The 14,390-nt window shown below is 31.9% G+C and overlaps 1 pseudogene across 1 annotated transcript in view; it reads left to right on the top strand.

The window, feature by feature from the left end:
• Positions 1–14,390, top strand: part of LOC143234372 (uncharacterized) — a 42,853-nt pseudogene that overhangs the window by 25,453 nt on the left and 3,010 nt on the right. The window contains exons 5-15 of the transcript XR_013018639.1: positions 348–461; positions 2,708–2,790; positions 4,838–4,940; positions 5,799–5,856; positions 6,146–6,240; positions 6,616–6,768; positions 6,936–7,092; positions 8,044–8,965; positions 9,812–10,059; positions 11,934–12,053; positions 12,671–14,164. The product of XR_013018639.1 is annotated as an uncharacterized LOC143234372 (transcript). The remainder of the gene's footprint in view (positions 1–347; positions 462–2,707; positions 2,791–4,837; positions 4,941–5,798; positions 5,857–6,145; positions 6,241–6,615; positions 6,769–6,935; positions 7,093–8,043; positions 8,966–9,811; positions 10,060–11,933; positions 12,054–12,670; positions 14,165–14,390) is intronic.

Below are 14,390 nucleotides of genomic sequence, written 5' to 3'. Positions count from 1 at the left end.
TTGGATATTTCAAGGAGTACTAACACTTAATAATTCCTCATAAAAATATATGTACTAAAAGTTTCAGGAAAGCTGGAAATAATCACTTGTTTGGGAGTAGAGTGCTTCTCTTTGAGCTGAATAGAACTTTTTTGTTTGAACAAAAAATTAACTTTGCTCTTTTGATATTCGATGCTAAAGGAATGGTAAATTCAGGTTATTTGAAAATAAATTGCTCAGAAATAAAAGAGTTGTTTATTTGAAAAAAAATTTCTTTTTATTTACTTAGTTTTGAGGATTGATTCATGTATTTATCTTTAACGTCTAAATGTGCATTATGATAATCAGCAAGTTTTATCGTATTATAGGAGAATATTCTTATGAGGATCCACTATCATATAGCCAATCAAGAACCAGAAGACATGTGCACTCTAACCCACTGTATTGCTCATCAGAAATTTGCTATGACTTTAGTAGAACAGGTAAACAGTTGTTTTTGTTATCTTGTCATCCTATCTGTAACTTCTAGTGGTTCTTTTACTCATTATATGTAACAAAGTTTTATATGCTTTAGTTTAATGTCTTTGGTTGCTCTTAAACATGATACTTGTAGTGAAACAAAACGTGAATAAATAAAATCAGGTAAATGCTAACATTTAATTGTTGTCCACAAAAGGTTATATATTGCTTGTTATTTGTTTGAAAACTATAGAGCAAAAATCAGTAGTTTTGTGACTCTAGATTTTAAACAATAGAAAGTTATGCCTGTTCTCAGCATGTGATGGCCAGGACTACAGTAGAGGCGTTTCAAATTGGTACTGTAACCACCAAATAAGAAAACATTTTTAAAAATATTAGGAAACGGATCTACTTTAATAATGTCTAATAGACAGCTTTATATAGACAGGTAGATAAAGATATGTATATATATATTTTTTCATCCATCTTAAATGTAAACAGTATTTGAAAACAATGATTTTAGGTTTTTTACACAAATTAATATATTTATAGCTGATACACTTATTGTTCATGAATCATATGAGTTTTGTACAGAAATATAACTTAATGGATGGTTCTTCAATTAATTCTAACATCTTTATAATTTTTAATACTGGTTAGTTGTGAAATGTCTAAGTGTTCTTAGTATAAAAATATTATTTTGTGAATATTTTTTCAGCTGATTCTAACCTTTAGATGCAATTTTAAGATAAGTTAGTGATGAGAAATCACTGTTATTGTTACAGAAATATCATTTAATGAATAGTTTGTTAGCTAATTCTAATTTTCTGATGAAATGTTCGAACTAGCTTGGTGTCAAACTTTCACACAGACATACAGAAGATTCAATATGTTATACTAAAATAGTTTTGAATATGCAAATCAGCAAGTCGTGTGATAGTTACAGCCTATATAAAAATGTGGTTGAAAGTATGTAATGGATCTATATTTTGATATTTTATTGCTGTTTCTTGGATAGTGTGATGGAACTGAAAATTGAACACTTTTTGGAGAGGTATATGAAAGCCTTTTACAATGCAAAATGTTCATATATACAGATCATAAAGGTGTATTTGAATAGAATAGTTGGAAATATCCAAGATGAGGATAACCTTTTTATATAATGACATTAGAAAAATAAGGGAATTTGAATGATTCTGAGACATCAGAGTCATTAAAAAAAATATGTAAGACATTGTAACACAGCTTTAGTAAGCAAAGCGTGGGGTCTTGTAATGGATAAGAATTCATGAATGTGCCTCAAGCAATAGTATGCAACATAATCAAGAAAGATCTATGCCTGGAAATGAAGTTAATGTGGAATGGATTTATCAAGATAAGCTTCCAGTCATACCTCCCATTCAATTATTGCATATCTCAAGCAACTAGAGAATGAAATGAGTAATTATGCTATTTCTTATGAAGACATACTGGTCATGGGTGTCTGTGAGATTGTTACAACAAGTACTAATAAACTGTCATTCTCATTCAGGACATAGAGAATGGAAAGCAGGCAAGGAGGAGTAATGTGCTGTGGACATGACAACATTTATGACAGTGCCTTAGTAATGGAATATATGCTTGCATGGTCATAAGATAGAGCATGACCAGATGTGATAACATGGACTGTAATGATTTTGTGAAGTTTCAAAATCTTTGTGAATCTTCTGTATGTCTGTATGAAAGTTTGACACCAAGCTAGTTCGAACATTTCATCAGAAAATTAGAATGTAATGATTTTGTGAAGTTTCAAAATCATTTTAATATAACACACTTAACCTCTTCATAACCCAATCAACAGTTTATTTACACATTAACTACAGCAATGCTTGGCATCATCTATGACAAGTGCTGATAACAGTTTTAGTGCAGTATTGTTATGCTTTCAATTTAAACAGTACCAATAACAAAACTAAAACATTTAATCTTTACATTTTTGTATTTACAATACATATGTGCTTCATGAACACATGAGAATAAATGATAAATGCACACATGTACATCCTCAGCAGTGAATGTGTTAACTGAATTGAGCCTCCAGACATAATGTTTGGGCAGGGTAGTCATGAAAAATCCATCTTATTGGTATAAAAATGTTTACAGCTGAACATGTTAACTGAATCGAGCCTCCAAATGTAATGTTTGGGCAGGGTAGTCATGAAAAATCCATCTTATTAGTATAAAATTTTTTTCTAGCTGATTTTTATAGTTTTTTTGTGTGTTTTTTCAGAATGTGTGCCATGTGTGTGGAGCAACTTCTGAACCTTTGTCTTTCACTCAGATGGTCCATTATGTTTCATCATCAGCTTTGTGGTGAGTCTGTTAAGTTATACATTTTACATATGAATAAACATTAATTCTGCTTTGCCTCTTATTTCATTTTTCTAAAGCTCTGTTTGAGTTTTTATATATACTGAATATCTCATAATATTTTCATATTGCAGTAGACAATGCTTTCTTTTTATCATTGTCGTCAATAGCCTTAGTTTGATGTGGTCACCGTCCTTCTGTAACAAACTCCTTACTTTTGATTTATGCTGTCAAGTCAGTGTTATTTGAATAATTTTGTCAGAAATTAAATCAGTACAAAATTGGAAATTACAATAAAAAATTATATATTTGTAATTAAATCCTTTACTTAACAATGTCTAGAAATTTTAATTAAAGTTTTAATGCCCATACCAGCTGTATTTTAGAATACAAATGCCCAGAAACAGATCAGCCATGAAGGTCAACAAAAAACTCCCAAGTATCTCCGGTGCCAAAAACAAGTCCTACTATGACAACTAAATAGTATAAGTTCTTAAGATCACAAACTGTCAATTATAAGGTTTTGCCTGAACAGTCCTGTTTTTTTGGTAGTTTGTAGTAGTATTCCGAACAGAATCTCCAATTGACTTGTTTATTATTGTAATATGTGTTCTCCTCATATCAAACTCTCAAAAATTCCATCTGTTTATGATAAGAAATCCATGTCTGTGCATTTTTTTAAGTTAACAGTACTGAAGTAGACGTACAGCAGTTGGTGACTGTGTGCCTATCACCAAAAATAGTAGTTGAAATTACTTCAGAAACAAAGACAATGTTAATGTATTTGGAAACAGTGTAGAATAGTTCAATAAATTTAAAGTAAATTAAATATTAAATTATTTCAAATTTATAATATCCATTTTTAAATCAGGGGCAAGGGCTGGGCTGTCCCAGTTTTTGGTTTGCCAACCTGGTCACTTTAGTCAGTAGACTACTGTGATACAGATACTCCCTGTGAGGTGTGGACCACTCATTAACTGATTTATCAGTGACCAGTAAAAGTGCTAGACTGCCTATAATTACATCCAAATTCATTTTTTGAATTATGTCCATTTCTAGTAAGAATTTTTTACACAGCATAAAAAAACCCAAAAAAACATGCAAATTTAAAATAGATGATATCTTAAAATAACAGGTACTCTCATTCAGTTGCCTTCCTTTGTGTGACATATCAAAAATTAAAGATGGCAGCTGATAGTCCCAGTAGCCTGGTCATAAATAAAGAATTAATCCTATTATATACCACCTAGGGTGGATTTATATTACTCAGCACAGGTTGAGCCATAGCAACTGTGAAATGCAAGCATCATTCTCAACAATTTAAGTCTCTGTAACCGTAAATCCATATCTTTCATGTTCCACATGTTTTACATTAAGACAGTTTTAATTCAAGTTTCTTTTACTAATATTACATTTAATCTTTGTCTCATTTTAAATATATGATGTAATTTATAGAATTGTCTTAGAGTTTCCTTTCCAGAACATTCTAGAAGCAATGTAAAAGTCTATACGAGTCAAGCAACAAATTCTGCTGTTCATGTAGTCAAATTTTTTTCCAATAAGAGAGAGCGTTTTTTGGTTTAGTTGACTAAATATATATCTAGTTCAACAAATGCACCCCAGCTGGTATAATTAAGGTAGATATAGTATATGGAGAGTTAGAAGGATGAGTAATTGTAAAGCCCAAATGTGGCTTGTGGAAAGAGATTAATTGATTATTAAATGCAAAGAAGAATCTAATGGTTCACTGTGAAGACTCAAAGAATAAATGAGTTAAAAGTATAAGATCGATAGCAGTCCTTGTATTGAAAGAAATATGACTAAACTTTTTAAAATTGTTTTATCTGATTATTAAATTCATATTTTATTGGCTTTTGCTTTCATTTTTTTTATCACATGGTGCATGGAGTATTGGAATGTATCACAGACGTTTTAATTTTAGTATTAAAAAGTTTCATCTGTATTGAAGAAACCTAAGAGATATTTACATTTGAAGTATTCTCAGTCGTAGAAGCTGAAGTGCTTTTTTTTTTTTTCTGTCACACCTCAGTTCTCAAGCAAGCCTGATGATATCACAGAAAATAGATCCCACCCAGGCCTTTGGTCAGTTGTTACGGCAAGCAGGAAGTATGGGAGAAGTAAGGAACTGTCCTGTAAGTGTTGTTGTTGGTTCTTATTATCATTACAGAAGTCTCACAGTTACATTAGTGAATTTTCATTTGGAGTTGTACATTTTTCCTATAACCCTAAAATCTTTGCAAATCCAGAAAAGTATATATCTAATCATTGAGTGAAAAAACTTAATTATGTCAACGTGATTGTTTTTTGCATTTGATAACAGTTTATAGCAATATTGTTAAACAGCAGTTTATATGTGTAGTTGTTAGTTTTGTTTATTATCATCTGAAAATTATTCTTTTTCCATGCCCTCTGGTTCAGTGGTAAAGGTAATGACTTATAATGCGAAAAATTGAGGTTTGATCCCCACAAGAGGCACAATACAGATAGCTCATTGCATATTTTTGAATTTAGAACAAAAAAACAACACTTTCCCCCAATTTTTGAGTTTATTTTTTTAAAATTTTTTCATCCTCAATCAGTGTTAGTATTTTTGGACTTTTAATTAAAACACTTCATAAAACATAATATCATCTTCTAGTAAGTGGTATATTTCTAAACAACCTCCCTCTTCAATGGCTCAGCAGTCAGCATGAAAGTATATACACTAAAATTCAGGGGTTGATAGCCATGATTGGCACAGAATAGATAGTCCTTTGTGTAGCATTGTGCTTAAACACAAACAGAAATTTAAATTATCTTCATGGGTTTGTTATCCAATGCTATATATTTGATTTAAGCATTGTAAAAAAAAAAAAAAATGTAGTTATTGTTATAAATATTTCGATGAATATAAAATAGTTGATTAGTGTGTTTATTACAGTTACCAATTTTTTAAGCTATACATTTTTATTGCTCTATTTATTATAATATTTTATCTTTTTTTCTCATAGAGTGCTTGTGGTGCCAAAATACAGATATGTAGGGCTTTAATGAATCATCCAGAAATAGGTAAATTGATCTATAATATTATTATTGGTTATTTGAAAGTCCAGGAGTTTCATCTTAACAAAATGACATTATTCCTCAATATTTATTTACCTTTGTTGTCTGAAGTGGTTGAAAAAAAATATCATAGTTCTAATAAAATAGATTGTTTTGGTTGTTAAAAATCTGTTCAAAGTAAATTAATTTATAAATAGAGGGCACATTTTTCATTAATATTTCAGTGTATTCATTCATTGCATGTTAACTTGTTTTTGGTAATACAGTCCAATTATTTTTTGTGTTTGGGTTCTAGTGAGTATTGGAGTAGTATGGGATTCTGAAAATCCAACTTTGGATCACATCATGGATGTTATCAAAGCTATAGGCTTGAAAATAAGCTTACAAGATGTAAGTTGAAATCAATATTTTTTATCACACAACTGAACAACAAATTGTAGAAACTCTTAATGAAAACAGTCTGTGTGAAAATTAAAATACAATTTTTTTGTGAAAATATATTAGTTAATGGTATTAGCTAACAACATATTATTATTTCCTACTGTTCCGATACAAATGTTAAATCATTTTTCAGTTTTTATTGAAATAGACTATTTCTCTTAATAGCATGGTGATATTGAGATGGTTTAGTAGGTAATTGAAAACTATCTTACACATTAATTACAAATTACAAATCATAGATTAACAAATTTTAATATTTTATTCCTTAATATGTCAGGATGTTAGGCACAATTGTACTTGAATATTTTAAATGCCATCTTACAGACATTCCACTCAGTTGTTGATGGAAGTTGGGCAAGGGGTACCACTCACCAGTTGGTAGGGATTGTTACATACTACGGTAAACATTACTCTACATTCTTCTTCCACACCAAACTGCGAATTTGGATATATTTTGATGATGCTGCAGTGTGTGAGGTAATTTCCATTGTTGATCCAGTATATAATGATATATGCTAATAATGGTCATACTTTTCCTTCACAAACAAGTTTCTTTCCGTGCTTATGTTTGTTACAGAGTCATATTTTGACAAAGTTATGCACATGAATCAGGGTTTCATTTCACTGGTATACTTTCTCCACAGATTGGCCCGAAATGGGACCAAGTGGTGGACAAATGTTACAGAGGACATTTTCAGCCACTGCTGCTTTTGTATGTTGACCCACAGGGGAGTCCTGTCTCATCAGAAACTGCTCCGAAAAGTGTCACAGTGGTTGCAGGGCACAGTAAACCACAGAAAGGTAGGTTATAGTTCAAAAGGACCTTCAAAAACACTGGCCAGTTAAGGCTACATGCAGATTTTATAAGTTAAATAATATTAATGCTACAAGGAAATCCCAGGATTTGTCATTTGAAGCTGACTGTTGTATTTAAAAAAACATAATTTTCTGATTAAATACAGATTTAATGCACAGTCTAATCACACTTCATAAAAATTATATTTTGGAGTCTCCTGTTGCCTATGGAAAAATCTTCGTCCATTGTCAATTATGCTTGGTCTAATGGCCATGATAACACATACTGCCTGTTACTTCAACAAGGTCAATAGGTCAATCTCGATAAAGTTTCCACAGTTATGTTTAAACACATTAAAATCACTAATATTCAGTGAAACTATGTTGAAGGACCTGACAAGCATATTTGCATGTTATTGCTGTAATTCAGCTTTCTTTCATAAACTTTCAGTTGTATATAACCATAGATTTTAAGATATGTCTGGAAGCACATGAACTATTGACTTGTGATTTTTCATCATATTTAAATATTTGTTTATTAAATTGTTGACCAAACTAGGAAATATGGATTTTTTAGAATTGGTATGGGAGGTTTAATTTGATAACAAAGGCATTGTTCACTTCCATGTTAAATGCAGTAAGCTCATTTCCTTCAGATGTTATGTCATTTAACAGTCTTGCATTATGAATAATTCTCTTTGGAAAGACTTTAAAAAGTCTTCCAGCCATAAGTTCTAATCATGTTGGATTACACAGTTGAATTTCAGGAATTTGAAGTGAACCAAATTTGTAGGTACTAACTATGCCAGTGGTGAAGTCATGGTTTGCACTTGTGATGACTTAGTACTGTATATACAAGCCATTTAAATAATGTGCAGTTAATCCTCTGGAAGTGAATTTTATTATATGCTTTAATTTGTACTGATTAATACATTTTGTCTAATCATTTTTCTACAGATGTATTTTCCAAAGAGGATGTATACTCTTCGAGTGGAAACCACAGACGAGCTTTCACTCCAAACCCTGAAACTTCTCAGGAGAACATTACTAGTGTACAGCCGAGAAGAGCTATAACTCCTAGTGGGGAGTTATCTTGTCGCTCTGTAAAAAATCATTTTCATTCTCAATTTAGGCAAAGTTCTTTAGCAAATGTCGTCTCAAACAAAAATGGAAGGCATTTATCTTTTAAACAGTCTCACCCTTTGCAACCGAATTCATCCTGTGAATGGCAACCTCACTATTTACAGAATTACTTGAAACATTCATCAGCCTCAGTTCTTTCGGAGCAACAGGATGAGCACTGCAGTGGTGGAATGATGTATTCAGGTAACTTATCTGTGGAAACTTCCAGATGTAAAAGTAGTGTTTCAGCCTGTCAGAACAAGTCTAACAGTGAGGAAATTTCAAGAAATACACAAGGAATGAAAAAGATTGAGGGCACATCTCATGGTTCACCACTGAAGCCTAGTTGTGGAGAAGATGTATTACAGCAAAGGAAACCTGTCAGTGTCGGACAGTTTGGCTCTAGAATTGTAATGGGTACCAACGGTGAGAACGGAAACACTTATATCAGTCGACAAGCTGTTGAAAGCATTTTAAAGGCTCAAAAACTTCAGTGGCAAAAAACACTCACTGGAGGTGTTGGTTTACCTATGGCAGTTGGAACAAGGAACTTCAACAATGCTGCTGTTGAGAAAAATAAAAAATCTCAAGATAAATCTGTGACTGGTGATTTAACTTTAAAAATAGACATTCCTGATTTTCCAAATACATTTGGAAGACGCGATTCTGGAAACTGGAGTGGGGATTGCAACAGTGCTAGTTCAATGAGTAGCTCATCTGTGGATAATATATTTTCTGGTGTGGTGGCTGGTAGCAGGTACGTGTCACATAAAGTAATATTTATTATGGACTCTTACATGAGCAGAAGTGAGGAAAATTGAATAACTATTTAAATGTTTATATATGATTGATTTTATTTAAGAAAGACCATACAAACCATATATTACTAGATTCACTGTGAAAAACTTATAAAAGTAAACTAGCATGGGAATAGAAATAGTGGTCATACCAAGTGTGTCCTTATGGTAAGCAATGGGCTTAGATTGTAGATTGAGGACTGTAATTAACATGATAGACTTTAATTAACTTTATCCCTTTTTTAATATTTCCCTCAGATATTTGTTCAACTTAATCTCCCAGCAAAAAGATATTTTAGAAATTGTCTACACTAAAGAAAGTCAATGCATTTAATTCAGATACTATTTGTTAAAATTATCCCATTGAATGGAAAATATGAAACTAATTTTGGATTTTGGGAAAGTAATATTAGTCAGTATTTCAAAATAAATTTTAATTTGCATTTTAAATTAAGAAAGAAAATAAAAAGTTGAATGGACTATCTCGTTACATATTTGTTCTTAGAAGTCTTAAAAAGTATAGTTTTTGTATTTTATTAGAATTATATAAAATCAGATTTTACAACTTTCTTTTGAAATTTGGTATATTATTTAATTATGATTTCACTACAAATATATGTACTATTTCAAAAACTAAGCACTTTGTTTAAATCTTAAAGCCTTTAGATGTGAAGAGGTGCCATTATACAGATTGTCTTGCTATTAGATATTGAATTTACATATTATTGTGTAGTCTTTGCATGTACGTATTTAAAAGTACTTGAATTAAATCCTTCCATTACAATATTTTTTGGCTTGTTTTATAGACAAAATATCAATTTGCATCAGTTTGGAAACCTCACAAGAACTCACTTCGACAGTAACACCCAGGGCGCGACAGGTGACCTGGGATATGATTCCTTTTCACTCTCAAGTACTGAAAGTTACCAGTCTGCAAGAACAAATTCTCCCTCTAAAACTGATCATTCCTTGATTCAAATTACTGAAGGCATGCAAACAGTTTTTCAGAAAAGTAATAAAGTGGAAATGTTACAGAAGGAGAGTCATGCCAAAGGTGAGATATTTATGTACTGTAAATCATTAACAAATTTGATATTCAATCATATTTTAAAATCATAGTATGAGTCTGGTGCCTGAATAATAATTTATTTTACTTACGTCTTATCAGTATCATATAAGATGTATATTTGTCAATAATAGTGTCAGTGGTATCTTTTTAGTATCACCATTTGCAGTAAAACGTTATTGCATCGGTTAGATGTTATTTCCACCTAAGAGGTTTAGATTTTTCATTCTTACACACATATATTTAACACTCAAACTGTTTATGGGCTAATTGAAGGATGTTTAACTCATGTATAACAAACTACAAGTATTGTTATTAATCAAAGTTAATGGCATTCCTGAGATTATTTTTATTTACAGTGACCAGTTTTGTGATCTGATGCATACAGTACAGTAGTATATGAAATTGAAGAATATACACTGTATTCTGAGTAGTTTGAGCAAAAACTGGGCAAAACATGCCCAGACTTCAGTGAAAACAGCTGAATATTTCTATGATGTAGAGAACAATAATGTAACTAGGAGCTGATCAGACACATTGAGTCTTTGCAGACTGGTTACATGTTGAGTGAACTTGCTTTCAGGTCACTGGTAGAACTGACTAGATTTCAAGAGGCTGATCACCGTTGGTTGACTGTACAGTTTGATGCAATTGGTGGGCCTCAGATTGCCATCTGTATCAACACTTCAGAGCAGCAGTTGAATGAAAATGTAGCAAGGAAATTGGTAGGAAGAGGGGTTTACAAAAGTTGGTCTGTAAATCAGATGATGGGATGTATTCCTCTTATTGATTACAACAATCCACCTTCAGAAGTTTGAAGAACGTGCAGGTTAATTAAAAGGCACATGGGTAAATGTAAATATGTTATTCATGGACATGTCATACTTCATGCTGCAGCCAGATATAAAACGTGTACAAGTTTGGAGAGTGGCCAACACCAGTTCCAACCCAAATTACACAATGAGTACACACGTATGGTGGTAGAGGCATGATGGTATAGGATGGATGACTACACTAACTTTTACTTGCTATATATTGGATACTCTAAAATAACAATTGGTAGCAATGGATTATTTATCAAGTAATGTTGTTGAATAGAAAGCAGCTGAATGGTTTCACTCATTTTAAACATGCCACACGTTTTCAAGGTGATCATGCACCATTTATAATCATTTACCACTGATTGGAATGCAATGTCCATAAAACCAAACAAGCATTGAAGAGTGAACTCCAATAGCAACACCTTTTGCATATCAAATCATATGAATTTTTTAATGATTGTTGTGTATAAAAATAAACTTAAAAAAAAAATGCCTTATCAAATACATTAGTGATTACTGATATCCTCAAAACATTATAGTTGGAATAATTTCCTTGAGCAGTTGTGTTGCTACTAACCCTAGTTTGGTTTAAACGTTGGTAAAACATCTAGTCATTTCACAGTGCTTTGCAGGTAACTAGATAAGCTCATAATTTGCCTGATTTTTGTGTTTATTTCTGGTTGTGTAATTTATTTATGGAGAAACTATAAAATCACAGTCTCAAAATCATAACTTTTATACCCGAGTACTTAAGTAATGATTGTTGAAAAATTTTCAGTTATGAACATGTTTGAATATGTTACTTTAGGAGGAAGGTCAATAAAAATAATAACCTACATTTTCTTCATCTCTTACAAAAAAAACATGCAAGTTTTGTGTGTACTCATAAAACACTACAGAGCACAGTAAACTGCATTTTGTACATTAATAATACGCTATAGAGCACAGTGAACTGCATTTTGTGTACTCATGATACAGTAGTAATCCATATTTATAAAGCACAGTGATGTGATTTTGGTACGTACTGTTGTTTTTTTGTAGGTGCTAGAGACGACTGTGATAAATTGTGTGTTCAGGCTGATGCTCTTTTGATCAAATCACAAGAGAAAGAAAAAGAAGGACAACTTAAAGTGGCCACATTGTTGAGTGATGTAGCAGCAGGTATGTTTTGTGCTGTGTTATGGAATAAAAAACGTTTATAAACAATAATTGTTTTACTACTCTCCGAAATATTAAGTTCTTTAGAGAATGTAGCATAAGTGAAAAATGGACTGCAAGAAAGGTAAAAATTGTGCTTAAAGTCAAGTGGATTTATGAGAAAAGGTTTAGGATAGATCATTCCTCTGAAATATCTTAGTAGAAACAGTTTTCTTGATAGAGAAAACAGAATTTCATTATTTTGCAAATTTAGAGAAAATATATTTCAGTTTTGTCACCAATCTGCATATGCCTGTTCATGTACAATGTAAATGATGCAAGTGGTGGTTTCAAATAAAAATATTGTAATCATACATTTATTTAAAATAGAAAAGTAATACTCTTTAATTAATACTATACATATTTTAACCTACTTGTCTTTTTGTGTAAAATGCTGAGAAGTAATTGTTAAAAAACAACAACTCTGATTATAAAAACAAGTTTTCTTATCATTCCATGGTGAATAACAATCAAATTAACTTTTGAACCTGTAGTTAATCTTAATAGTATGTAGAATTATTTGAACATGCTTGCTCACATTTAATCAAACTTGTATTATATTTCCAAATAAAAATATATAGCTAAGGCAAGAGAAGCAATGGATGCTCCTTACAGTAATCCTAAATCATTGACAACTGCAAAAATGAAACATCGAAGATGTATAATGAGGTCATCAGCTCTTCACAGTAGATTAAAAGAAATTGAAAATGAAGAATTGAAATCGAGAAATGAAGCAAATTCTTGTAACTTAAATAAATGCCTTAATCCGGTTGGCATTGTCAGTACTGATGATTCTAGTGTGTTACCTGACCAGCAAATTAACACTTCTACTTTAGTAACTGAATGCTCTACTAGTGGCAACATAAATGAGAGAGATGAAAAAATGCTTCAGATTTATGCTACATTACCTAAAAAGGGAAGGAAATACAAAAATAACCAAGAAGGATTGGAAGATGCCATTAAGGTCAATGGTGAACAACCAAACAAGAATACTCCAGAAGAAAAGGAAAAGTTTTTTCATCAACAGTCCTCAAAATCCAGACGAGACTTCGCAACGAGGACCAAAAGTTTTAGCGAGAAAATAAATCTCGACGATAAAGAAAGATTATCCTTAAGAAAAACAGATGGATCAAATATTTCTGATGTTACAAGCTTGTTCAAAGATAAAAATGTAGCTGAAGTGGCTGGAAATGATAATGCTAGAAGTAACCTTCACAGAACATATTCTGTGCCATCTGCAAGCCTGAATAAAGACCAAGAGAAAAGCACCGATATGCTAAATCAGACGTTTTCTGGACAGCCAAGTAAAAAACAACATCGAGTTCGGAGAAGGCTCCTTGGTGGTTTCATGAGAAGAAAAAACCGCAGCCTCCCTGACCTGAGAGAGGACAAAGACCAGGATGAGGTTATATCTAATTCCTATGATGATTCTACCATCTTTGGCATGCTGCGATTTACTAAGTTACATCAAGTTAAACCCTCAACATATGATGAATTCTGTACAGGCATGCAAGGACAGAAGAACAAAAACACTAACCATCAAGATAGCCAGATGAACAAGAGACCTACGAAGAATTACACTTTACTGAGGAAAGAATCTCACATAACCGAACCTGGTCCTTCCGAGAGTAATTTCAAGAAAGAGTCCACGGTAAGAAGCCATATGGTACCACCAGCCTTGTTATCTCAAAATTTCAATAATAAAACAAATGTCAAAATTTCTCCATGGAAGGTTTCTAACCGATCAAATAAACCAAATATTCAACCTTCTGAACATCTGTCAAAAGCCTATATTGATCAGGAAAATATCAGACAAGAACCTGTGTCATCAGAACATAACCCAAAGAGAAAGATTCTCGAAAAAAATGAGGATAAGAAACACGAATATACGACATCCGTAAATAGTGGAATAAAAGAATTTTTGAATAAAACCCAAGAAGTTGAAACAAGTGATCAGCATGATTTGCCCAAAAGCCATCATACAAAAGAAGTTCAATGGATGCAGGAACTGCAGCAGAAGCAGTTTCATATACTGCAGAAGAAGAAGTTCCAGGAATCTTGTAGTTCTAACCCAGGTATACCAACTTTGATTTCAAAATTGTAACTGAAAAATATGATGTATGTTGTTTATCTGCAGTTATGATGACCTTAGAATATTAAAATGTGAACACATAGCTTAGTTTAAAAATACAAGGTTTTTCACATCACTATCAGCATTCCCAAAAACTTGGATAAAACTAATTTTTTGAGATATTTATCCTATTTCTCATGACATATGATATAGCTTTTTAATTATATTTA

This window comes from Tachypleus tridentatus, chromosome 12, assembly GCF_004210375.1.
Source record: "Tachypleus tridentatus isolate NWPU-2018 chromosome 12, ASM421037v1, whole genome shotgun sequence".
Taxonomy (NCBI): domain Eukaryota; kingdom Metazoa; phylum Arthropoda; class Merostomata; order Xiphosura; family Limulidae; genus Tachypleus; species Tachypleus tridentatus.
Note: the sequence above shows the minus strand (reverse complement) of the source record. Positions and strands in the feature narration are given on the sequence as shown.